This window comes from Cetorhinus maximus, chromosome 23 (assembly GCF_964194155.1).
Source record: "Cetorhinus maximus chromosome 23, sCetMax3.hap1.1, whole genome shotgun sequence".
NCBI lineage: Eukaryota > Metazoa > Chordata > Chondrichthyes > Lamniformes > Cetorhinidae > Cetorhinus > Cetorhinus maximus.
In genome coordinates this window covers 6,442,809-6,468,531 of record NC_135901.1, presented here as the reverse complement: position 1 = coordinate 6,468,531, position 25,723 = coordinate 6,442,809, and the positions used below count along the sequence as shown (strand labels likewise).

General features: G+C 44.9%; 1 non-coding gene and 1 pseudogene across 2 annotated transcripts in view; both read right to left on the bottom strand.

Annotated features, from left to right (window-relative positions):
* Window positions 1–25,424, bottom strand: part of LOC144697751 (uncharacterized) — a 28,696-nt pseudogene extending 3,272 nt beyond the window's left edge. Inside the window, exons 1-4 of the transcript XR_013580428.1 lie at window positions 24,592–25,424; window positions 10,733–10,885; window positions 582–908; window positions 281–515 (exon numbers count right to left, since the gene is read on the bottom strand). The product of XR_013580428.1 is annotated as an uncharacterized LOC144697751 (transcript). The remainder of the gene's footprint in view (window positions 1–280; window positions 516–581; window positions 909–10,732; window positions 10,886–24,591) is intronic.
* LOC144698610 (U1 spliceosomal RNA) lies at window positions 5,561–5,725 on the bottom strand. The gene has a single exon (XR_013580550.1). It is a non-coding gene; the product is annotated as a U1 spliceosomal RNA (small nuclear RNA).
* Window positions 25,425–25,723: the final 299 nt, after the last annotated feature.

Sequence of the window (25,723 nt, the reverse complement as noted above, 5' to 3'; positions counted from 1 at the left end):
TTGTCACAAATTCCAGCGGGAAACTGGACTTTTTCTTCGCGGTGACAGGCCCGGGGGCAGCGGGCTCACTGGCCGCCATCATGCGAGTGGGAGTCAGGGAGGCGGGGCTTCCTCCCCGGTGACAGGTCCGGGTTACCCGGGCAACCGGCCGCCGCCATCTTGAGCTGAGGGTTTTCCATCCGGGTCTTGAGTGAAGGAATGGACAATGAGCTGGAGTCAGTTTGAAAACTGTTCAGAGGAAGGTCTGAAATCACTCAGAGCAGGTGAACGGCCTCCCCCCAGTGTGAACTCGCTGGTGTCCCAAAAGCGTGCATATCTGATTGAATCTCTTCCCACAGTCGGAGCAGGTGAACAGCCTCTCCCCAGTGTGAATTCTTTGATGCGTCAGCACGTAGGATGACCGAGTGAATCTCTTCCCACACTTGGAGCAGGTGAATGGCCTCTCCCCAGTGTGAACCCGCTCATGTACAGTGAGGTCAGATGATTGGCTGAATCCAATGCAACAGTGAGAGTATCTGAATGGTCTCTTGCCAGTGTGAACACGTTGATGGGACAACAGTTCCCTGGAACTTATACAGCACTTCCCGCAATCTGGACATTTAAAAGGTCTCTTGCCAGTGTGAACTCGCTGGTGCCTCAGCTGGTTTGATGAGTAAGAAAAGTCCTTCCCACACTTGGAGCAGGTGAACGGCCTCTTCCCAGTGTGAACTCATTGATGTGTCAGCAGGTGGGATGACTGAGTGAATCCCTTCCCACACTCAGAGCAGGTGAATGGCCTCTCCCCAGTGTGAATTCGCTGGTGTGTTAGAAGGTAAGATGAGGTAGTAAATCCCTTCCCACACTCTGAACAGGTAAATGGCCTTTCCCCAGTGTGAATGCGCTGATGTACCCTGAGGTCAGATGATCGTCTGAACCCAATCCCACAGTGAGAGCACTTGAACGGTGTCACATCAGTGTGAACACGTTGGTGAGACATCAGTTCCCCAGAGCTTTTGTAGTGCTTCCTGCAGTCTGGGCATTGAAAAGGTCTCTCATCAGTGTGAACTCGCTAGTGTCTCAGCAGGTTGGATGAATGAGCAAATCCCTTCCCACCCTTGGAGCAGGTGAACGGCTTTTCTCCGGTGTGAATGCGCTGGTGTGTCAGAAGGTGGGATGAGGTAATGAATCTCTTCCCACAGTCAGTGCAGGTGAATGGCCTCTCCCCGTTGTGACGACCCTGATGAATTTCTACCTTGAATGGATAATTGTATCCCTTCCCACAGTCCCCAAATCTGCACGGTTTCTCCCCATTCTGACTGCATTTATGTTCTGACAGGCTGGATGAATGGCTGAAGTCTTGTTCACACACAGAGCATATGCACGGTTTCCCCCCATTGTGAACAGTGCTTTTTCCTTCCATGTTCAAAATCTGATGATATTCAGGTTATGATAAATTTTGTGATTGAGGCAGATCTTGATATGATGTGTTTGTGTTTCTCGACTGCAAATCCTTCGACTTCAAATATCCTGTGAATTTGATTTAAAACAGAAAAAATGGAGTGAGAGAGAATCCCAGAAAAGCAAAGGCAGGTTGTGATACTGAGCTGAATTAACCTGGTAATTTGTGGGGCTGGCACTAGGGAAAAGTGACAACGAAAGTTATCAAATTGTCATAAAAACACAATCGGTTCACTAATGTCCTTCAGGGAAAAGAATCAGTCTGTGTCTACACAAGGCTCCAGCATCTATAGAAGGAAAGGGAGAGGTGGGAGAGGCAGTGGGTGATGGAGAGGAATTTTATATATTTACAACTCGACAAGAACTTTGACAGAATCTCACAAACCCTCAACCTCCAGCACCTCGAAGGACCAGGATAGCAGGATTATGAAAATGCTATCACCTCCAAATTCCTCTGCAAGTCACACACCAATGTCTTAGGCTGAGATGATTGGCCTCCAACAACCACAAGCACCTTCCTTAGTATTGGCCATGATTCCAGCCAGATTCCCCCCTCCCAATTCCCATTGATTTCAATTTTACTCGGGCTCCTTGATGCCACACTGGGCCAAGGTAAGTCACTTTCAAATCATCTCTGGAATTTAGCTCTTTTGTTGAGGTCATTAGCAAGTAAGGGGCCAGAATCAGAGGTATGCAGAGTGCCTAATGTCATGGAATGGCACAGCATGGAAGGAGGCCATTCTGCCCATCATGGCCACACTGGATCTTTGAAAGAGCTGTGCACTTTAACACCACAATCTTGCCCTTTCCCAACAGCCCTGCAATTTTTTTCCAATTTGAGTATTTATCCCATTTGAAAGGTATTACTGAATTTGCTTCCACCACCCTATTAGGCAGTGCATTCTGGAGCATAACAAATCACTGCATTATCTCCCTCATGTCACCTCTGGTTCTGCTGCCAATTACCTTCAATCTGTGTTATCTGCTCACTGACCCGTCTCACACTGGAAAGTGCTTCTCCTTATTTAGAGGGTATAGGGCTTGAGGAGGTCACAGAGATAGGGAGGGGTGACTCCATGGAGGGAATTGAACAAAAGGATTAGAATTTTAAAGGCTGAAGTCGCCAGACATCTCCCCCAGTACAGAATGTGGATCACTAATTGCATGAAGGATGTTTCTTTAACTCATAAATGTGCAGAAATCTGAATGATTGTCTCTCTAAATATCACAAATGGTTGCATGATCAATGAGGAATTAATCTATATCTTTAACTAACAACAACATGGAACGAGGGAAATGAATGACCTTTAAACACCTGCTCAACTTGGCACAGAAGCATCTGAAACAAAGGCCAGGAACTCCAGGAAGATGGTGGCGTATTGATAATGTCACTGAACTTATAATGCTAAAGCTAATGCTCTGGGGAGACTGGTTCAAATCTCATCAGCACAGCTGGTGCAATTTAACTCCCTTTAATAAAATCTGGAATATAAGGCTGATGTCAGTAACAGTGACCAGATCATTGCAAAATCAATCTGGTTCACTAATGTCCTTTAGAGAAGGAAACCTGTCATCCTTACCTGTTGTGGCCCACATGTGACCCTAAGTTCACAGAAACGTGGTTGACTCCTAACTGCTGCTGCAATGGCCGAGCAAGTCACTCAATTCAAGGCAATTAAGATGGGCAACAAACGCTGGCCTTGCCAGTGATGCCCACACCCCATGAAATAAATAAAAATACTGATAAATGTTAAATAATGTTGTTGATAAAAGAGATACTCCTTTAATTTTTCAGAGATGAATGATTCCCCAGGGGTTCACTCTGACTCTTCTGACTGACTGACTCAGGGTCCAGTCCTCAATCCCCCCGATTGATGACTGAACTCGCTGCTCCCTTTGCTCCTCCGGCCTCTGAGCTCCTCTTGCTGTTGTTTCCCAGGACAGTCAATGCCCGCTCTCCAACATGACCCTGTCAGATGGAGTTCAGGGGCGCAGAGGGAGAAAAGAAAATGAGGCGGTGAATCTGAGTTGGGAGAAACAAGGAGAGAAACAGGATTCAATGGAGAAACTGAGCGGGGGGCGAGCGCAGCCTCAGGAGCAGCGAGTGCGGCTCTCAGAGGCCGAATGAGAGCGGCCGGGCCCGGCGGCCGTGCGGTGATCTCCCCGGGCTGGGGGTCAGGGCTGCCCATTAAAGCGATGCTGCAGCGCCTCCCCCATCCTCGCCGCCGCTTCCCGGTTTCTTCTCCCGTTTCCACCGAGTCCGACTCACAATAAAGGAGCCGCCCAGAATGCCCCGCGGCTGGCCCTGGGGAGCATGCGCACTCTCAGCGCCTGGGGAAAGGCGTGAGTTGGATAGAGCGTTTTCTGGGGCGCGGGGGATTATGGGAGCTGTGGCTGCCATTAGGAACATGGTCCAGTGCAGTAACCAGTAGACCGGGTATAGTGTCTTATAAAAAAGGACATGATCTAGTGTATTATAATCAAGAAGAAGGTCTAGGGCAGTAAGCAGTAGACTGGGTCTCGTGTATTATAAACAGGGTCATGGTTTAATGTAGTATAAGCAGGGATAGGGTCTAGCGCAGTAATCAGTAAACCAGGTCTAATGTATTATAAACAGGGACAGGGTCCAGTGCCGTAATCAGTAAACTGGGTCTAATGTGTTATGAACAGGGGTAAGGTCCCGTGCAATAATCAGTAGACCGAGTATCATGTATTATAAATGTACTTACAAGGCCAGTATTTGATGCCGATCTAGAACAGGGCCTAGTGTGATATAGGTAGATATCATTAGAAACATGATCTATTACAGTAATAATTGAGACACTGTCTAATGAAATATAAACCGAAACAAGATCTATTACAGTAATAACTGAGACAGGGCCTAGAACCCTAGTAACTGTATGACTCTCAATGAATTTTTATTTTGAAACCTGCAATGTGAAGATCCAGACTGGGACAAGGACTCTTCCTCTTCAGGACCTTCCTCCAGAGGGGACAGACTGAGACCTTCTCCAAGGCCGCGCCCCATGAGCCCACGTGAGTTTGTGTCTGTTTCTTACCCTGAGATTTAATTGCCTGGTTTTCGGTGGCTCCGGTTAACCAGTTCCTGTTAGGCTGTGGGCCTGGAGTTTCAAAAAGATAGCCCTGGGGTTAAAGTAGCCCGGCCTTGCAATCTAAAACATACATGTTAGCCTCCGGTGTGTGAGGAACTGGAGCCCCACAAGAGAAAGTGAGAAGTCCTAATGTGAAGCTGTCTAAAGTCTTGTTATAATTCAGGGATAATGCATGTGTTTTAGGCTGTGTGATCATCCTGTTGGTCATTTTCTATTCATTTTACGGAGGTTTTGGGTTTAGATTTCTTTCTGTCTCTCTCCAGCTTTCTTTCTCCGTTTATTTCTTCGCTTTGCGCTATTGAAGTCTTGAAGAAATAATGGCAAGTGAATGGAAAGCCTGTTTATGAGATAAACCCACAGCAGGGGAAGTGAGCTGCAGAAGGGGCAGGGAAAGACTTTACACATGGGGAGAGGGGGGCAGGAGTTTGAGAAGGTAGGAATCATAGAGGGGGCTGTTGAAGGGGGAGATTATACAGAGGGGGTGGGAGGCTGCTGTTGATTTCGGAGGGGGGTAATTAGAATGTACATGGGGACAGGGTACTTGCACATGTTTGAAATAGTGAGGGTTCGCAGCTGCATGTTTTAAATGGTGAATGTAAATGAATGAATAGCTGACTGATGATATACCGAAGTCCAGAGAGATACGGGGTGGGTTGGGAGGTGGAGGGTGGTGCTGGAAGGAGTGTAGGGACTGTTTTGATGGTGGGTTAGGTATTATTTGGGGGTTTGAGAGAGAATATTGGAGTGGGCAAATGCGGGGTTAAAAATGGCGCGTGGAATTTGGCGGCCACAACAGAAATGGCAGCGATAAAATGATGCGGAGATGGAATAATCGCCTGCTGATAATCGCAGGGAGGAAAAGAATGGGGGTTGGATAGTTGCGGGAGGGAAAACAAAAGAGTCTAGATTTCGAAAGAGTATTTTGTGGCCCAAATTGTTTACATTGAATAAGATATAACAAAGAAGCTCATTAAACAAATACGTTGAAGTCTATTTTTTGAATTGTAAACCAGGGGAGAGCGCGAACGCAGTCCCCCACTACCACAAATTTTGCAGTCGAGTATCCCGCATTTGGGGACATCGCAGGCATCAGCACACCCGAAGTGCAATGGGATAGCCTCGTCCTGGGAGAACAACCTGCATGATCATTGTTTGCTCCCCTGCCAGGTAAGTATGCCCTAAACTCTCACACGCTGCCAGCCGGCATCAAACACTACCTCTCATAGTCACATACACTAATTTTTAAAAATCATAACGTCACCCTGTTCATATTTTTCCATTAAACAGCTCAGTTTTTCTCATGTATTGTAGAACATGCTTAACTATCCCTCTAGATGGAGAAAAGATAGCTGATATACTGTCCTCCATTTATATTTGCATAATGCCTTAAAAGGAGACAAACCGCCTTCCTGGGCCACTGGCTGCAATACAGGTATTCGCCAATTAGTGGCGCTGTTCCCTCAATATAAGACACTCGTTAGGCCTCAGTTGGAATATTGTATATAGTTCTGGGCGCCACGCTGTACCTTGCGTGTCCTGCCATCCAGTCATAATTAGCAGATTCTTTCAGATAATATCACCACCTTCAACACCTCTTTGTTCTTTTGTCTGTGACATCTTTTGATTATCTGCTCCTATCGCTGCTTGCTTGTCCCTACAACCACCCCCCCCCCCCAACCACTTCTCTCCCCCTCCCCCCCACAACTTAAACCAGCTTATATTTCACCCCTCTCCTATTTTTACTTAGTTCTGTTGAAGGGTCATGAGGACTCGAAACGTCAACTTTGTTCTTCTCCGCTGATGCTGCCAGACCTGCTGAGTTTTTCCAGGTAATTCTGTTTTTTGTTTTGAGTTATGAAGATAGTTTGGAGAGGTTGGGACTGTTCTTCTGGAGAGGAGAAGGTGAAGAGGAGATTTGACTGAGGTGTTCAAAATCACGTGGGGGTTCGATAGAGTAAATAGGGAGAAACTCATCGAGGGAACGAGAGGGCACAGATTTAAAGTGATTTGCAAAAGAAGTTACGGGGAGAAGGCGGGAGAATGGGGTTGAGAAACTTATCAGCCATGATTGAATGGCGGAGCAGACTCGATGGGCCGAACGGCCTATTTTCTGCTCCTATGTCATATGGTCTAAGTAAATGTGATGTGAAAAAAAACTTTCTCACACAGCGACTGGTTCGAGTTGGGAATGCACTGCCTGGAGGTGTGGTGGAGGCAGGTTCAACTGAGGCATTCATGAGGGCAATAGATGATTATTTATATAGAAACAATGTGCAGGGTTACGGGGAAAAGGCAGGAGAGTGGCACCAAGTTACAATGCTCAGAGAGCTGGTGCAGACACGATGGGCCAAATGGCCTCCTTCTGCACCGTAACAATTCTGTGAACTGAGGCAGAGTAACGTGTAATATAAAGAGAGACATGGTCGAGTTTGGTAATAATCAGATAGGGTCTAGTGCAGTAATATCTTGAATTTAGCCGATTGTAATATAAGGAGAGATATGGTGCAATGCAGTAATAACTGAGGTAGATCCTAGTATGTTATAAATAGAGGCATTGGCTTAGTGCAGGAATCTGAGACAGTGTTTTCAGTAATGTAATCAGAGATACATTCTACTTTAACATAAATACCGATACAGTCTATTTTAATATAAACAGTAACTCAATCTGTACTTTTGGGAGGTTTTAATTCCTCATTTATCAACAGAAACAGACATAGTAACAAAGTTTCAATTGTGAAACAACTTTATGGAGACAAAGTCAGGACAAGTTTATCAAGTTTCATGTAAACTACAGCAACAAGCTCTGGCAATGATTTACAGTTTAATGTGGGTTATTCTACCTGTGTCAAATCTGTTTCTTCTCTGTTTCTCCTTCTCTTGGCTGCTGGTCTCGGCTTCTTCTCCTCCACATGGCCTTGCTCAGGAGGATCTCTTTCTTGTTGCCTCTTATCCAATTAACCTCTGCCCCATCCCAATCAATATTCATCCCTGTGGTGATCATGCCCTGAGAATGTTTCTCTTAACCAATCAGGTATAGTTCATGTCAGCAATGTTAGCCTTAGTTAATCACCTAAATTTTCGTATTCACAGTTCATGTCAGGAATGTTAGCCTTGGTTAATCATGTAATGTTCCGTGTATTCACCATGGTTCTATTTCCTCGTACCTGCAGGCTGCTACATCCTGTTGCCATTTATCTCAGAGAGGCCCCTACATTCCTGCCTTTGGCTCACACAACCAATCTTCAAGAACTTTAGTTTTTAGCTGCAGTAAGTGTTTTAAAGATTGTCATTATTTCCCAGAATCTTTCTCCCGTGGAATTAATTTATATTATGCCCTATTTCTCCATTTTCCTTCCTCACTATAACACAAAAGGGGTTTTAACAGAGTTCAGTGTTAATAATTTTACACCATCTTCTATTGAAGACCTCTGATTATTCTCTTTCCCACGAGAGAAAACGTTCTCTCTGTTTCCTCTCTATCGAAATCTTTCACAATTTTAAAGACCTCTATTAGGTCACCCTTCAGCCTGCTATTTTTCAGGGGGAAGGGACTCAGTCTGTCAATCCTTTCCTCATATGTATTTCTGGTATCATCCTTGTAAATATTCTCTGCTCCCTCTCCAGGGTCTCTCTATTTGTTTTATAAAATGGTGACCAGAGCTGTACTCATTACTCTCAGTGTGGTCTGACCAGGGTTCCAGGCAGCTTTAGCAGAACTTCCCCACATTCCAATTCCATTCCTCAAGAAATAAAACCTAGTGCTCGATTTGCTCATTTTATGGCCTTGCTCTGAATGATACAATTATACTCAGAGATCTCTTAGTTCCTTTTTTCCACCCAGGCTCACACCTTCCAAGTAATAAATGACCTCCTCATTCTTCTGACCAAAATCTACTACCTCACATTTAACTGTGTTCAACTTCATTTTGTGTGCTCCTGAAATCAAGGGGCTGAGGGCAGTGGTGTGGTGTGGTGCTAATATCACTTCATCAGTAATCCCGAGATTCAGGCTAATCCTCTGGGGGCATGGGTTCAAATCCCATCACAGCAGTTGATGGAGTTTAAATTCAATTAATGAATCTGGAATTGAAAGCTAGTCTCAGTAATCGATAGTTGTAAAAATCCATCTGGTTCACTGATGCCCTTTAGGGAAGGAAATCTACCATCCTTACCTGGTCTGGCCTACATGTGACTCCAAACTCCCACAACAATGTAGTTGACTCTTGTGCTGAGCAACCCATCAGTTCAAGGGCAACAAGGAATGGGCAACAAATACTGGCCTTTCCAGTGACCCCCCACATCCCATGAAAGAACAAAAATAAAATTCTGACCCCTTCAGCTCCCCACACCTACATCACTCCACTATTGGCAGAGGCGCTTTCACCCTGCTGAGGTCCTCGGGGCTTGAATTCCCTCACTAAACCCGTCTCCTTCGTACCTTTTCGACCCAGCTTTTGATTCTCTGTGAAGGGTCTCGGGACATTTTAATCTGTTCAAGGGTAAATCCAAGTTGTTGTTGTCACTGCCTGACATTGGGAGACTCCAGAATGTTACACAAACGCTTGGAAATTTTCAGACTGGAAACATCACTTTCAGTCAGGAACAGGTCGCAGTTTCACACCAATCTCTGATTTAACAGTTTGTTTGGTAAAATATCACCATCTAATAATCTTCATGAGATGTTAAGAAATTCATTGAATATTAATAGAAACAGCTCTCGTACTCTCTGTTACGAAGAAAGCTTCCACAGCAGCTGGCTGGGTGACAAACACAGGACAGGCCTGTTATCTATACCAAGGACATCTCTCTATCAATGTCCCTGAAACAAGAGATCTCTAACCCTGATCAGGTTGGATCTGATGACCCACATGTAAACCAACTGTCTGAGTGAAGTTTAAACAGGCTCGAGAGGGAACATCATTTTGGACAGTAAAGGTTTTTTCAAACTGATCCATAATGATCTGGCTTCAGATTAACACCAAACACTTGGACTAGATCCAGAAGAATGAGAACAGAAGAGGCTGCCACATCCAGCTGCAGAGATCAGCTTCATCTGTCCGATCATCCAATCCAGGACCAGTAAACCATCCAGAGGAGACTGTCACCTCCAGCCATGGAGATCAGCATCTCCCTGATCCGGGACCAGTAAACCATTCCGAGGAGACTGTCACCTCCAGCCACAGAGATCAGGATTGGTAAACCATTCTCAGCTGTTACAGGTTGTGTATCTTTTCTGAATATTTAACTGATGTATCGTATCTAAATGTTGCCTCTTAATAAAATGCTGAAAAATCACCAATGACTTCAACAGCTCCCTTTTTGGGTAATCTGTGACTTCTGGACTAAAATCTTACACTTTCCAGCATTCACACTTGCTCTTCTTGACTCCAAATACAGTTATAAAGGAGCCTTCTGTTCCATGCCTGGAGCTCTGAACTATGGAAGAGAGTGGCTGGGACACATTTCTTACACACCTCAGGATTAATACAGAGGTTAATACAGTGATTAATACTGGATGTGGCTAACAGTAGCAAAAACAGCAGAATCCAACTCCTGCAGACACTCGTGAATTCTCCGGTGTCTCAGTAGACGTTTTAAGTCAGTGAATCCATTTCCACACTCGGAGCAGGTGAACGGTCTCTCCACAGTGTGAATTTGCTGGTGTCTCAGCAGATCATTGCTGCTTTTGAAGCTCTCCTCACAGTCAGAACATTTAAAGGGTTTCATAGCAGAGTGAATACGCTGGTGTTTCAGCAGGTTGTATGACTGAGTAAATCCCTTCCCACATGCAGAGCAGGTGAACGGCCTCTCCCCAGTGTGAACTCGCTGGTGTACAGTGAGTTCAGATGATCGCCTGAACCCAGTCCCACAGTGAGAGCATCTGAACAGTCTCTCGTCTGTGTGAACACGTTGATGGCATATCACTTCCCCAGAACTTTTAAAGCACTTCCCACAGTCTGGGCATTTAAAAGGTCTTTCATTTGTGAGGACTCGCTGGTGTTTCTGCAGGTTAGATGTAGCAGTGAATCCCTTCCCACATGGAGCAGGTGAATGACTTCTCCCCACTGTGAATGTGTTGGTGTCTGAGAAGATATTTTTTGCTTTTAAATTTCTTCTGACAGTCAGAACATTCAAAAGGTCTCTGATCAGTGTGAACATACTGGTGTGTCAGCAGGCTGGACGACTGAGTGAATCCCTTCCCACAATTGGAGCAGGTAAATGGTCTCTCCCCAGTGTGAGCGCGTCGATGAATTTCCAGTTCAGAAGGGTAACTGAAACCCTCCCCACAGTCCCCACATTTCCATGGTTTCTCCATAGTGTGGGTGCCTTTGTGTCTCTCCAGATTGGATGATCAGTTGAAGCCTCATCCACATACAGAATATGTGTGTGGTTTCTCTCCACTGTGAATGGGGTAATGTTTTACAGGTTGTTTAACTGGTTAAGACTCTTTCCACAGTCAATTCACTGGAACATGCTTACATGGGTGTGTGTGTCTTGGTGCTTTTCCAGTCACACTGATGCTTGAAATCTTTTCCCACGGGTAAACAGACAAACATTTCTCCTGCTACACTCAAAGGCGGATAATATTCAGGTCCTGATGAAACAAGTGGCTCTGTCAGATCTTGCTGTGATGTTTGGTTTGAGCTTTCCATTTTCAAATCCTCCCTTTCTGATATGCTGTAAAAGGAGTTTACAAAAGTTAGCGCTGTCAGGAAAGACCAGAAATTCAGAGTGAAAAATTCTAGTTTCTATGAAGCATTTTTTTCTCTCTTGGTTCCCCGAAGGTTTAACACCCTGTTTCACATACGTTCCCCTCTTATCTCCTGATGACTGGGATGCTGAAGTTCCACCAATTCTCTGTTCCCCAACAAGATGGCCAAACATGCACTCCGCTCGCTGAAGCAGCCCACCTTCATAAGATTGTGAGAAATAACAGCAGCAGAGGCCATTCGGCCCATCAAGCCTGCTCAGTGAGATCATGGCTGATTTGATTCTGGCCTTCACGCCACATTTCTCCTCGCACCCATAACCCATGACTGCCTTGTGGATCAAAAATTAATGCAGCTAACTCAGCCTTGAAAATGTGCAATGACCCAGCCTTCACTGATCTCTGGGGAAGTGAAATAAAAACAAAAAACTACTGCGGATGCTGGAAATCCAAAACAAAAACAGAATTACCTGGAAAAACTCAGCAGATCTGGCAGCCTCGGCGGAGAAGAAAAGAGTTGACGTTTCGAGTTCTGTTGAAGGGTCATGAGGACTCGAAACGTCAACTCTTTTCTTCTCCGCCGATGCTGCCAGACCTGCTGAGTTTTTCCAGGTAATTCTGTTTTTGTTTTGGATTTCCAGCATCCGCAGTAGTTTTTTGTTTTTATTTCACTTCCCCAGAGAAGTGGGGAAGTGAATTCCATCTTACAATGCTGCACAGGCCAATGGGTCCCTGAGTCCCCGCCCACTGCCTCTTACCTCACCAAGATGGCCGCCCAAGAGCCCCCTCATTGAACAAGCCCCGCCTTCCTCTCCCAAGATGGCGGCGGCCTGTTGCCAAGGTAATCGGATTCTCCTTTGCCTTCACCTATCACTGGCCTCCTATCCAGCTTCACCAGTCCCACGCCGCACCCCCCCCCACCGCCCCGCCCTTTAACATATATATTTCACCACATTTCTACTTCTCTTCAATTCTGAAGAAGAGTCATACGGACTCGAAATGTCAACTCTGTCTTTCTCTTCCCAGATGATGTCAGACCTGCCGAGTTTTTCCTGCAATTTTTGTTTTAATAACCCGGGTCTGTCACTGGGGAGGAAGCCCCGCCTCCCGGATCCGCCCCGCCCCGACTCGCAAGATGGCGGCCAGTGAGCCCGCTGTCCCCGGGCCTGTCACCGCGGGGTAAACGCGGGGTTTCGGGCCTCTTATTCGGGGTCTCAGGCCTACCCCAGAAGTTGATCCAGTTCCCAGTCCAGCCGCGGTTTCCATTCCTACCCTGTGCCCACAATCTCCTCCCGCCTCCCAAACCGTCCGCTCCTCCTCACTCTGTCACCATGACTGACACTGAGCATGCTCAGAGCGCACACCCACACTGCACCTGCGCACTGGACTCCTATAGTCATTGATAGGGGACCTTCTGGAGCGCGGGCTGTTCTGGGTAAATAAGCCGCCATTGATAGCTTGAATGCGGGCAGAGAATGTAATGTTTCGGCATCCCAATTAAGGTCAGTTCGAGAGGCACAATACATAAAATAAACACTTTATTATGTGGAAACCCGAATGTCTGGACCCTCCTCCCTGATGTAATCTATGCAATCACCACCACATCCACCCGCAATTTCAGATTGGAAGAAGGTTCAAAGTGATGATCCAACACCGTTATTCATCATTTACACTACGGACCGGGACTTGGGAACAATGAAAATATTGGCAGCTGATGCCAAACAGCATTTCTAACACTGAGGAAGAATGTAACATAATACAAGAAGACATTAGAACACCTGCAGACTGGTCGTTAAGTGGCAAATGAACTTCAACAACGAGGGGATGAATGGCCGACTCCTGCTCATTGCCCATATATTCGTGCAATAAGCAATGATATACCGTGGGAGCAAAAATACAAACATTGCCTAGACCTTAGAGAATAAAAAACTGAATGGTGAAGAAGAGAAATGCAATCTCTAGAAAGAGATGAATAATGAAAAACGTTATTGCAAGTCAGCAAATCAAATAAAAATGTTCACAAAAGGCCTGGATTTATTTCCAGGGGTACCAAATTAAGAAATAATTAAATATTGTTCAAATTGGTTAGGACCATGTAGGTATTTCTGGTCTCCATACAATTAAAAAGTCAAATAAGCATTGGAGCTTGTGCACAAAGGATTTTTAAGGATGATATCCTCACCGAGCGGTTACAGTTATTGGGAAAATTAAAAGGATAGGGCTTTGTTCTTTAGAAAAGTGAAGGCTTAGATGTGACCTGCCAGAGGATTCTTTAAACTATGAATGGGTTGTACGGGGTAGAAGTGGAGCCAATGTTTCCATGGGGGAGGGGGGGGGGGATCAAAAACCAGGACCATATCTTCAAGATAGTTCCTAATAAGACCAACAGGAAAATAAGGAGAAATGTCTTTAGTCAGAGAGTAGTTAGAATGTGAAATTTACTACCACAGGAAGCAGTTGAGGTGAAGTAACTTAGTTGCTTTCAAAGGAAACTAGATGAGTACACGAGAGAAAGGAGATTAGAAAGAAAAGCTGAAAGGCTGAAGTGAGGGAGATGGAATGGAGTGAGATACTTTGAAGATAACCATGAAAACAAATGAGTTGCTTCAAATAGTCTGTTTCCAGACTCGATGTTCTCTGTAATTCAATGTCATCTCCTATCAAATCCTGATCATCATGTTCCACATCCATCACTTGTACTGCACATGCTCAGAGTACAACCCAGTGCTGAGTAATCACACTGGGCTCTGCAGTCACTGATGGAACATATTCGGCCACGTGGAGAATTATGGATTGTAACAGTGTCATTGAAAGCCCAATTGGTGAACAGGCATTTTTTTTATAGATCGAGGTTGGGCTGAAAGGCCTGTTACTGTAATGGAATCATACGTGGCAGAGGTTGGTTAATGCTCAGGTCTGTACAGCTGCGGCCCATGAGGTGGATTAATACTCAGGCCTATAAAAACCCACCATCCTAAGTTCAGTTACCCTCACTACCAACTCCATCCCTCTCCCTGCCACATTCTGAGGCTGGACCAGATCCATTGCAACCTTAGTTTCCGATCTGACTCTGAGCTGAGGGATGAGCTACCGATGACATATCCTCTCCATCATGAAGATCGCCTCCTTCCAACTCTATATCTGTTGTCTCCATCCCACGCCAACCCATTTGCTACTCATCCACATCATTGTTACCTCCAGACTCGACTATTCCACTGCCCTCCTGGCTGGTCTCCCAACTTCCACCCTGCATAAGCTTACGCTCCTCCAAAACTCTCCTGGGTGGACAGCAGTCCAGTGGGGATAGGGTAAATAGAGATGAAGCTGGGTCTCATGAACAAGATGAGCTTGTGAGAAGATAAGAGGATATAAGAGAGAAACTAAAGAAAGATGTGAGTTCAGGGCTGGGGCTGGTCAGATCTTTGGAGGAAGTTTAGCCCAGTGAACTAATGGAGTGGAGGGAAGCAGCAGAGGCAGCTGATCAGAATGTCCCAATCTTAGAGACAAAGAAGTCCATAAGCTCTTCTGTTGTCAGAGGTGAGGATGGAGAAAACAGGGGAGAGAGAGAACATTTCAAAAGGAACAAACTTGTATTAGGGATATTTAAATGACTCATCACTCTGTTAACATCAAGTTGATTTATTTGACTTTTATCCAGAATATTAACATATATAACTGGGCTAGAGCTTCTTAACATCAGTAGAAACATATCCCAATGCTATTTTTGTTTTAAGACAAGGGATGGAAAAATATCTGGAAGGTCAATGCAACATGAGGACTGTATTCATTGATCTACAGAAGACTTATGACCGGGTGCCCAGGGAGGAAGTCTTGAGATGTGTTAGAATTCATGGAGTCCCTGAGGAGCATGTACGACTATTACAGGACATGTCCAAGGAGTGCCAAGCCAAGAGTAAGAAGCAGTATGGAGGGAGAGAGAGAGTTTCAATGTCAAAGTTGAATTGCATCAAGGATGGACACTGAACCCCTTCCTCTTCCTGATGGCCGCGGATGTTCTAACTGAGCAAGAATAACAGGAAATGCCATGGTCAATTATATTTGCAGATGACATTGAGCAATGTGGTGAGGATGATGAGAACATGACTGAGTACGTAGGAAAATAAGTTGTGAAGAGGACATAAGGAGGTTACAAAGGGATTTAGTTAGGTTAAGTGAGTGGGAAACGATCTGGCAATATAATGTGGGAAAATGTGAAATTGTCCCTTTTGGCAGGAAGAGTAAAACAGCATATTATCTAAATGATGAGAGATTGCAGAGCTCTGAGATGCAGAGAGATCTGGGTGTCCCAGTGCATGAATCTCAAAAGGTTAATAAGCAGGTACAGCAAGCAATTAAGAAAGCTAATAGAATGTTATTGTTTATTGCGTGGGGAATTGAATACAAAAGTAGGGAGGTTATTGTCCAATTATACAGGGCACTGGTGATACTACGTCTTGAGTACTGTGTGTAGTATTGGTCTCCTTTTTAAGGAAAGATGTAAATGGAAGCAGGACAGAGGAGGTTTACTGGACTAATACCAGGAATGGGCAGGTCATCTTATAAGGAAAGATTGGACAGAGTGACCTTGTATCCGATGGAGTTTAAAAGAGTAAGAGGTGACTTGATTGAAACATACAGGATCCTGAGGGGTGTTGACACGATGGATGTGGAAGCATGTTTTCTCCTATGAGAGAATCAAAACTAGGGGCCACTGTCTAAAAAGAAGGGGTCGCTCATTTAAGTCAGAGATGAGGAGAATTTTTTTCTCTTAGAGGGTAGTGAATCTTTGGAACTCTCTTCCTCTAAATGCAGTGGAAGCAGAGTCTTTGAATATGTTTAAGGTAGAGTTAGATATATTCTTGATTAACAAGTGGGTGACAGGTTATCTTGGGGGGCGGGGAGTTGTAGGTGGGAATGTGGAGGTAAGGTTACATTCAGATCAGCCATAATCTTATTGAATGGCGGAGCAGGCTCGATGGGCTAAGTGGCCTACTCCTGCCCCTAATTCATATGTTTGTATCAATATCTGGGAAACTGGAGAAATGCACTGGAAGACACAGGTATAAAGATTAGTTTTGTTTTTATTCTTTCATGGGATGTGGGAGTCGCTGACAAGACCAGCATTTGTTGCCCATCTCTAATTGCCTTTGAACTGACTGACTTGCTCGGTCATTGCAGAGGGCAGTTAAGAGTCAACCACATTGCTGTGGGACTGGAGTCACATGTAGGCCAAACTGGGTAAGGACAGCAGATTTCTTTCCTAAAGGACATTAGTGAACCAAAGACCCAATCTATGGTCTGTCAGAAAAGCTCTGAAGAAGGGTCATTCGGATTTGAAACATTAACTCTGATTCTCTCTCCACAGATGCTGCTAGACTTGCTGTGTTTTTCCAGCATTTTCTGTTTTTGTTTCAGATTTCCAACATGCGAAGTATTTTGCTTTTATCTATGGACTGTCAGTTCGAGTCCAGGGAAGAGAATCAGAGTGATGGTGTAAGATTAGAGGCAAAGGCTTGGAGAATGTGAATAGCTTCAAGTACCTGGGGTCAGTGATGGCAGGAGATGGAAGTATGGAAACTAGGAAATGGATTAGCTCTGGTTGGAGTAATTGGAAGAAGTGCAGTGCAGTGTGATTTGATAGAAAATTGTCACTGAAATTGAAAAAGAAGAATCTACAGGGCAGTTGTGAGACCGGCCTTGTTATACAGAGCAGAAACTTGGGCAATCTCAAGAAGAGAAGAACAATGCCTGGATACTAATGTGATAGAGATACTGAGATGGATGTGTGGAGTGACAAGAAAGGATACAATCAGGAACCAGTACATCAGGGGGTCAGTGAAGATTGTGGAAACATCAATGGAAGTAGCTGAGAAGAGATTGAAATGGTCTGGTCTTCATTTGTGGAGAGAGAGAGGAAATGTGGTGAGGTGAGTAATGGACATGGGACTGTCAGGAAGAAGGGGAAGGTCTAAGACCAGATGGAAAGATGCGGTGGCCAGAGACAGAAATGCAGTAGGATTTGATCCGAATGTTATTCATTGCGATACCCTGCCCCAATCTCGACATCACAGCGAAAAATGACTATTCGCTTATTTGATTTTTGATGGCGGGTTCTATACCCAGCATTCCGAGCGGTAGTGAATGTTCCCTATCCACGCCTCAAGAGAGTAGTGCGCAGGCGCAGTGTCGGGTGCATGCCCAACACGAGGGATGGCGATTGGGCGAGATGCTTCTTTGTCTCATCTGCAGCCGGTAAGAAAAGGGAAATGCAGAGGCAGCGGTGGAGTCGGCGGGTGGACAGGGAAGGTTTTTAAACGCCTGGTGAAGCCCTCAAATCTGGAATACGGACCTGCAGCTCCCGCGTTTGCAGCTTTTAGTCTATTTCCAGAGAACAAGCCCAGATTAACGGCTGCCATCTTGATTCAAGGGGGCGGGTGAATGTGCGGCCATATTGGTGATGTAACAAAGTGGGCGGGGTTTCAGGATTTGTGTTCCCAACCGGGTCCTAGTGCTGTTTTGTTTAAAGGGGCACGTATATAGTGCAGGGCTGCAGTCCCCGTATTGTTACTGGAATGAGTTACACAACTTTTGGTTACACTTCAGCCCCAGGCTCCTAATCTTTGACTGCCCAGTGTGGAGGGGTGCGGGTGGGTAAGTCAGAGGATCTTCTCATTGTTACAGACAGAATTTAGGTGGTCCCTTCCAGTCCATAATCAGGATGTTTGTGTGTCATTTCCTTACCTTCTGAGTGATTTTTTCTTAATTTAAAATAAATTCCAGCAGTAGGCTTTCTGGTGATTTTTAAAAGTAAAACAGGTTATTTATTGTCACACTCTTGCCCTGGATGTTTAAATGCAACATCTCAAACACTCTTCTCACCCACAGTATCTCACACACAGAAGTTAGATACAGATGAAGTTAAAGCCGTAATTATATAAATGGAATTTATAACTCAGTCTTTATATCAGTACGGGCCTGTTGTCTTCTTGGCTGAGCTGTTCCTTTAGTTGGAGTGAAGGTCTTTTAGAAGCAAATAATTCTCATCAAACTGTGCATCCTTTTGTCAATGAACAGCCAGGAGATTGGTTCTCAGGTAGGCTTGGAAGCTGGAACAAGTACAGTACTTTGGCTGCATTGGTAGACTTTCAGCTATGATGGTTCAGTTGTTTCAGATGTTTCCTGGTGCTTCAGATGTCTTTCAGACACAGATTTGCTTTGTTGAGGTTGTATTATACTGCAGTCACTGACAGTCAATTCCAGTCACAAGACTGCAGGGTTAACACTTCTGGGGTCCAGACCACCATGAAACAAAAGAAGTTGATAATGGTCATTCACTCTTATCTCTGCCCATCCTTGAGCTCAAATATCATCCTTTATTAGATATGGCACCCTGAGACCGACAGTATAGAGACTTCATATTCCCCACATGCTTGTTCATCCTTGCACAGTGAGATGTTTAAACTTCACAGGTGCCTATGAAGTTCCCTTATTCAGCTCCATGTTTAACTAAATATTGGCCACGGAATCGAACGCTGTTCACAGTTTAATGTCCGTAGTCACATGTTAAGTTGCAGCCATCTTAACAGAGTTTTGTGGCCAGTTTCACAAAGTATGACCTTACACTCTCTAATATCGAGTATCTCATGCTTGTACTGAGCGTGATGTCCTGGACCTGGTTAAAACAGTCATTTGTAGATCCAGGATGGGTGAGTCCCATGGGGAGGGTGGTGGGGGGAATCACTCTGGCCACCAACCTATTTTCCATGGTCTTGTCTGTGCCCAGGTGGCCCTGGAGAGGGAACAGTGTCCACTGGTATACTTGGTACATTCCACAACTGGTGGGCACTTCAGGGTACAGAGTGTCTCAGACACTGGAAACAACATTCTGGTTTAGCTGGGAAAGTTCCCTTTGCTTTTGTTGGGACTTTGTTGCTGATTTTGGTTTCTTTTAGTTTGATTGGGCAACATGCTAGGAGGAAACAAGGAAGAGGAAAAAATGTTCCATAGAAACTAGAATAATCTGTTCTGAATTTCTATCCTGCACTGACAGTGATGACTTTTGTAAACTCCTTTTACAGGATATTAGAATGGGAGGATTTGCAGAGGAAAATATCAAATCAAACATCATGTCAAGATCTGACAGTCACTCGGTTCATCAGGACCTGAATATCATTGGCCATTGAATGTGGAAGGAGAAATGTTTGTCTGTTCTGTCTTTCGGAAAAGATTTCAACCATCAGCGTGAATGGAAAAGTACCGAGACACACACACATCCGAGTGAGAGTGTCCAAGTGCACGGACCGTGGAAAGAGCTTTAACCAGCTACACTGCCTGAAAAAAAAATCACACCATTCACAGCGGGGAGAAAACGTGCACGTGTTCTGTGTGTGGACGAGGCTTCCATTGATCATTCAGCCTGGAGAGACACGAGGACACTGGCACCATTGAGAAACCGTGGAAATGTGGCAACTGTGGGAAGGGCTTCAGATCCCCGTCCGTGCTGGAAATTCATCGACACAGTCACACCAGGGGGAGACCGTTCACCTGCTCCGTCTGTGGGAAGGGATTCACTTGTTCATCGTACCTGCTGAGACACCAGCAAGTTCATAAGTGACTGCAGGAGTTGGATTCTGCTGTTATTCTGTGTTATGCTGTTACCATGTTCATTCTGACAGCTGGAGTTTGTTTCAGTTGATGTTAATAATCTCTGTAACTAGGTTCGAGTTTAATATTCTGGATATAGGTTAAATAAATCAGCTTTGTGTCAAACACAGTGTTCGAGTCCTTGATTTCTCTAAGAGGAGACTGACTGATATCCTGTTACCGTCTGTTTCATTTTTGGGCCTTTTCTCCTTTGTTAATGGAAACTTGTATTGAAATAGCACCTTTCACAACATCAGGATGTCCCAAAGTGCTTTACAGCCAATTAAGTTCTTTTGAAGCGTAGTCACTGCTGTAATGGAGAAAGTGCAGTCGCCAATTTATGCACAGCCATTTTCCACTAATAGAAATGTGACTTTGACCAGGTAATCTGTTCAATGATGTTTGTTGAGGGATAAATATGAAGCAGTACAACAGGGAGAACTCCCCTGCTCTTTGGAATAACACTATTGGAATTTTTACACCAACTGAGAGGGCAGATGGGGCCATAGATGAATGTCTCATCTGGAAGATGGGACCTCTGACAGTGCAGTGCTCCCTCAGTACTGCATCAAAATATCAACCTGGATTTTATGCTCATGTTTCTGGATGTGGATTTGAACCCACAACCACCTGACTCAGATATAAGAATACAATCACTGAGCCACAACTAACACTTCATCATTAGCCAGGTTATTTCAGTCCTCATACCTTCGGTTACTCTCATGGACGAGTGTAAGATTTTACTGTGGGAGTCACAGATTACCCAAAAAGTGGGTCGAAGTACTAGGTGATCTTAAAGCATTTTATTAAGAAGCAACAATTTAGATATGATACATCAGTTAAATAGGCAGAAAGAACATACAACCCGTAACAGGTGAGAATGGTTTACTGGTCCCGGTGTGAACAAATGGATGGGGATATGCAGGGGGGGAACCTGATCTCCATGGCTGGAGGTGACAGTCTCCTCGGAATGGTTTACTGGTCTCGGATCAGGGGGATGCTGATCTCCGTGGCTGGAGGTCGCAGTCTCCTCGGAATGGTTTACTGGTCCTGGATCAGGGGGATGCTGATCTCCATGGCTGGAGGTGACAGTCTCCTTGGAATGGTTTACTGGTCCTGGATCAGGGGGATGCTGATCTCCGTGGCTGGAGGTGGCAGTCTCCTCGGAATGGTTTACTGGTCTCGGATCAGGGGGATGCTGATCTCCGTGGCTGGAGGTCGCAGTCTCCTCGGAATGGTTTACTGGTCCTGGATCAGGGGGATGCTGATCTCCGGGGCTGGAGGTGACAGTCTCCTCGGAATGGTTTACTGGTCCTGGATCAGGGGGATGCTGATCTCCAAGGCTGGAGGTCGCAGTCTCCTCGGAATTTTTTCAAACGTTACAAATCACACCTGCACACTCACATCGGTATGCTAGTATCATGCCACATATGCTCCTTCTGATACAAACCACTCTTGAACTTTCATGTGATCTTATTGAAAGATCAAACAGGGCATCTGACTGAAGATCTTTGCTTATGGTTCTGATGCCTTGGGTAGTGGCCAGACTATCAAATGCAGTTTTCTTAAGAGTTCAGAGGCAAGGATACAAACAAAGAAAGCTATCAATTTACTCATCCCATCGAAACTTCTCTGAGTTTCACTAGAATGTACATGGCTACCAGATTGATCTATTCTATTGAAGTGTACCCGAGGTAGGGAGAGGGGGTTATTCCAATTCCCATTTGGTGGTATAACTTACTCTATCTTTTATTCTCAGTGGGGCATCGCATTAATTACCATTCTATCTCATTCATGAGCCATGGAGGAACTTTGCCATCCAATTTAATATTCTCATAATATGGTGTAATTGGATCAGAGAAAGAAGTCTAGGTACTTGCAATCAGTTTGGAGATAACTCCCATTCTCAAGTACTTTGTCTTTAAAGATAACACATGGGATAAAGCCAAATTTTTAGTTCAAAACATCATGTCATTGGAAAGGGTTAACTTTTCTGCATGTTTGCAAAAGCACAGAGCAAACATTCTCAAATGTGCACAATTGTGGAAACGTTACATAACTTCTTCAGATCAACGATGAATGAAACTACCATTTTAAACTTATTTTTCTAATCATTTGTTTAAATTTTTTTATCTTTGCCCAAATTTTATTATTTTGTTTGATTCTCTCTTCAAGTATTTTTCCAAATGACTGTGTTAGAACTGAGGAAAAATAAAATTTAAAAAGTTAGCTTTTACTGTTAAACAAAAGATTCAACCTTCTTAGACCAACAAGAGTTAAAGGAGGTGGAGCTTCCCACTGGTTATGTTTCAACTCTGAAACATAACTTGAAACCTAAAGTGTTTCTTCCATGAAGCAAACCTTTCAATGCCTGTTACAATTGTACAAGTGCATTGTAATTCGTACTTAAAGATTTACTTTCACTGAGTAATTATAACGTTTCACTTCTCTCAGCACCTAAGTTGGTGGCATTTTCGCTTAAATGCCAAATGGTTCCAAATTTTTTAGTTCTTTCTTGAAAGAATTTTTGAATCTTTGAGATTTGCGAGCAATGCCCTGCATTAACAATGACTGGACGGTGTTTCGAATGTATGGTATACTCTCAGCAGGGTAAGGACACTTCTTCATGGGAGGATGTATCAGTCTGCTAATATCTTCCAGTTTGGTCATGTCTCCACAACCATGTGAATGCACCTGGCACAGATTCGAGAACTGCCTGGACCTCAGGATCACCAGAGGTGACGGGTTCGTGCTCCTCTGCAAAGCCTGATAAAACTTGGGGCACACCTTTCATGGGGTCGGGGGGAAGATCGTGGATTATTGATGGCCTTCATTATCAATACCGATAATGCAGAATACCGATCTCCCACTATCATGTCAGAGAGGGGAAACAACTCTGTGGGAGCCCTGCTAAAGTCACTGGGAGTCTGGAGATATGTGCCTGGGGTACCTGATACACTATGACAGCCAGCAAAACTCTGTTACTAATTCACCTAATCTCTATCACTGCCTCCATTCTTTCCAGCCACTGATCAACAGGATCAGGACTCTCCTGTGCAGGGGGAGGGGGAAAGCAGGACTCACAGTTACTGTCAGTCTCCACACTGCACCTATCGTGACAGTGACGGGCATAGTGGACCAGTTGGTTACAATTAGGATGATGCACTGGGTCATCCCTTCCTGGCATGAAGTTCCTGGATGGTCCAGATTTCTGGCCAGGCAAGGGTCTTCCTCTTCATCGGTGCTTGTGGAGTTATCACGGGTCTGTTCGTGGACCCATGGGAATGTTGAAACAACTTGTTCCAGGTCATTGCCATAGTGTCATAAACACCCCACATGCTACAGACTCATGGCTGGAGCCCTTTCAGAAAGAGACCCTTGAAGCTGAAGGAGTGAGAACAGTTTACTGTCCCGGAGAACAAACAGATGGATGATGCAGAGTAAGTGCTGGGCTCTGTAGCTGATGGCAGCGGACTCTTCTCAACAGTTTGCTGGTGTGAGCCAAAGTGTGGGTGTTGTACTGGAGCCAATATGGATCAGTATGGAATTTTCTTCCTAGTCAAAGAGATTTTTTTTTCCTCTCAAGAGCCTGTGTTAACCTTTACACAGTCATTGGGGAGGCGGTGGAGTAGTGGTATTGTCACTGGACTGGTATTCCAGAGAGCCAGATTAATGCTCTGGGGACCTGGGTTTGAATCCCACCATGGCAGATGGTGAAATTTGAATTCATTAAAAAAAAACTGATGCCCATGAAATCATTGTCATAAAAAACTCATCTAGTTCACTAATGTTCTTTAGGGAAGGAAATCTGCTGTCCTTATCTGGTCTGGCCTACATGTGACCCCAGACCCACAGTGATGTGGTTGATTCTTAAAATGCCCTCTGAACAAGGGCAATAAATGCTGGCTGAGCCAGTGACATCTCCATCCTATGAATGAATTGAATTTAAAAAAACCACAGACAGCTGCTTTACATCTGGGTCATGGGATCCAGTGGTATCAGGGTTAGAAATGTCTTGCTTCAGGGCCTGTGCTAGAGACATGTCCTCAGACAACAGCCCTATCCATGCTTGTCAGCACCAAGCTGCTATGGAGTCTTTCTTCATAAGAAAGAGAGTTATTTCTACAATATTCAACAACTTACTTAAGATTTCTTACGGTTAATAGATGGTGATTTCCTACAGCCCATTACATGGATTGGACTTGTCTGCATTCCCACTCGAGGGATTTCTACCAGATGGGAGGGGTAATATTTGGGGACTCTCGATTCTGCACCAATTCCCATTCCCCTTCTTTCTGGTGGATAATGGAGTTGTCACTGTGTGTAATATGTATGTCAGTAAGAATTGTCAGCAAGGATTAATCAGCACTTTCTAATTGGAGATGTTAATCAGTGAAACCTTTCAGTCACTGATTTGTAGAGTTCGTACCAAAGATCAATTTAGGATTGAAGAAAAAGTTCATAATATTGTTCTGAACTAACTACTAATGCAAGTTCCTGAACTACAGGGAAGGTCACAGACAGCAGTTCTTAAAAATTGCAGCCCCTAGAACACAATTAGTTACAGTTACAAATATTAAACTCAAGCCCAGTTACCGGGAGTATTAACATCAGCAGAACCAAAGCTGAACTGTCAGAATGATTCAGTCCTGGATGTGATTAACTGAATAATCCAGTCCCTGCAGTCACTTGTGAACTCGCTGGTGTGCCAAAAGGTTGGATGAATTAATGAATCCCTTCCCACACTCGGAGCAGGTGAACGGCCTCTCCCCAGTGTGAATTCGCTGGTGTGTCAGTAGGTTTGATGACTTAGTGAATCCCTTCCCACACTCGGAGCAGGTGTACGGCCTCTCCCCAGTGTGAACTCGTCGGTGTGCAATGAGGTGTGATGAACTCCTGAACCTCTTTCCACAGTAAGTGCAGCTGAACGGTCTCTCCTCAGTGTGAGTTCGTTGGTGTGACAGGAGGCAGGATGAATCAGTAAATCCTTTTCCACACACGGAGCAGATGAACGGTCTCTCCCCAGTGTGAACTCGCTGGTGTATCAGCAGGTGGGATGACCGAGTGAATCCCTCCCTACACACAGTGCAGGTGAATGGCCTCTCCCCACTGTGAATTCGCTGGTGTGTCAGCAGGTTGGATGACTTAGTGAATCCCTTCCCACACACAGAGCAGGTGAACGGCCTTTCCCTTGTGTGAACTCGCCGGTGTGTAATGAGAGTGCCTGACTGCCTGAAGCTCTTTCCACAGAAAGTGCAGCTGAATGGCTTCTCCTGAGTGTGAATGAGTTGGTGTGACTGGAGACTGGATAATTCTGTGAATCCCTTCCCACACACAGAGCAGGTGAATGGTCTCTCCCCTGTGTGACTGCGTCGATGAGTTTCTAGCGTGGATGGGCATTTGAATCCCTTCCCACAGTCCCCACATTTCCACGGTTTCCCCATTGTGCCGGTGTCCTTGTGTTTCTCGAGGCTGGATGATCAGTTGAAGTCTCATCCACACAAAGAACACGTTTATGGTTTCTCCCCACTACAATGTGATGCTTTCTCAGGCTGCGTAACCGGTTCAAGATCTTTCCACAGTCAGTGCACTGGAACGCTCTCACTTGGGTGTGTGTGTCTTGCTGCTTTTCTAGTCACACAAATGTTTGAAATCTTCCCCCTCCCCGACTGAAGAGACAAATATTTATCATTCCACATTCGAAGGCCGATGATGCTCAGGTTCAAATGAATTGAGTGACTCTGTCAGATCTTGACGTGATGATTGGTTCAAGTTTCCCATCTGCAAACCCTCATCTAACCTGTAAAAGGAGTTTGCAAAA